The sequence below is a fragment of the Manis javanica genome, unplaced genomic scaffold, assembly GCF_040802235.1.
Source record: "Manis javanica isolate MJ-LG unplaced genomic scaffold, MJ_LKY HiC_scaffold_25, whole genome shotgun sequence".
Classification (NCBI taxonomy): Eukaryota; Metazoa; Chordata; class Mammalia; order Pholidota; family Manidae; genus Manis; species Manis javanica.
Window position 1 is genome coordinate 470,484 of NW_027332171.1, and position 783 is coordinate 471,266.

Sequence of the window (783 nt, forward strand, 5' to 3'; positions counted from 1 at the left end):
CATATCCAAGGTTGGATTACTTGATCTTGACCCTCCTGTGAATACTCTTAAACACTGTACTTTACCTTGCAGGGACCTGATTATCCTGGGTTATAATTGATATATTTCTTTGTGTGAATGCCTAGTTGTCAATAAGCTCCTTGGGGACAGGCACTGTCTCTATCATGTTTCATAATTTTATCTGTAGCAAGTAACACACTGCTTGGCTCATAGTAATTTCTCTTAAAAAATGTTGAATGAAAGAGATTGAGCATCACTCTGCTTTCCTCCTCCATATAAAGTAAATACTGATTTAATATTACAAATGAAGAATCTTAGGGTCAGAGAAAGAATAAGGTCATGCAATAAATGATCAGAATTGGGTTTGACTTAGGCTCTTTCTATGATGCCAGCTTCCTCTTTGACTTAGAAAAGTGTCACATTAATTATAGCTATGCAATCACCTTGTTGTCATTTTACAGGCATTCATCTCTAGTGTTGGAATTTCATGTAAATAATATATTTAAATTGTGTGTAGAATGGTAACACACAGCTCTCTAGGGAGATGAGGGGAACATGTGAAATTGTAATAAGGGGCTTTTCAAATGATTTTTAAATGCCATTAAATTAGTTTGTTTACATAAAAGCTTTGAGCAGAGTCAGACAGAGTAAATCCTCAATCACTTATATAACAGTAATAACCACTATTATTTTCCTGTAAAAGCCTGTATGAGGCAGTCACTGTGTGTTCAGCAAATTTCATAATGGACTTCCACACCCATATTAGGGACACACAATCAGTGA